The sequence below is a fragment of the Eucyclogobius newberryi genome, unplaced genomic scaffold (genome assembly GCF_026437365.1).
Source record: "Eucyclogobius newberryi isolate DKJ021-1_F unplaced genomic scaffold, fEucNew1.0.hap1 SCAF_5, whole genome shotgun sequence".
Taxonomy (NCBI): domain Eukaryota; kingdom Metazoa; phylum Chordata; class Actinopteri; order Gobiiformes; family Gobiidae; genus Eucyclogobius; species Eucyclogobius newberryi.
The window spans coordinates 2,310,521-2,310,865 of NW_027316167.1; positions in this window are offsets into that span (position 1 = coordinate 2,310,521).

Below are 345 nucleotides of genomic sequence, written 5' to 3' on the forward strand. Positions count from 1 at the left end.
CTGCTTAAAAAACTGCTTCAAATACTGAAAATACTGCTTCAAATACTGCTTCAAATACTGCAAATACTGCTTCAAATACTGCTTCAAATACTGCTTCAAATACTGCAAATACTGCTTCAAATATTGAAAATACTGCTTCAAATACTGCTTCAAATACTGAAAATATTGCTTCAAATACTGAAAATACTGCTTCAAATACTGCTTCAAATACTGGTTCAAATACTGAAAATACTGCTTCAAATACTGAAAATACTGCTTCAAATACTGCTTCAAATACTGAAAATACTGCTTCAAATACTGAAAATAATGCTTCAAATACTGAAAAAATACTGCTTCAAATACTAA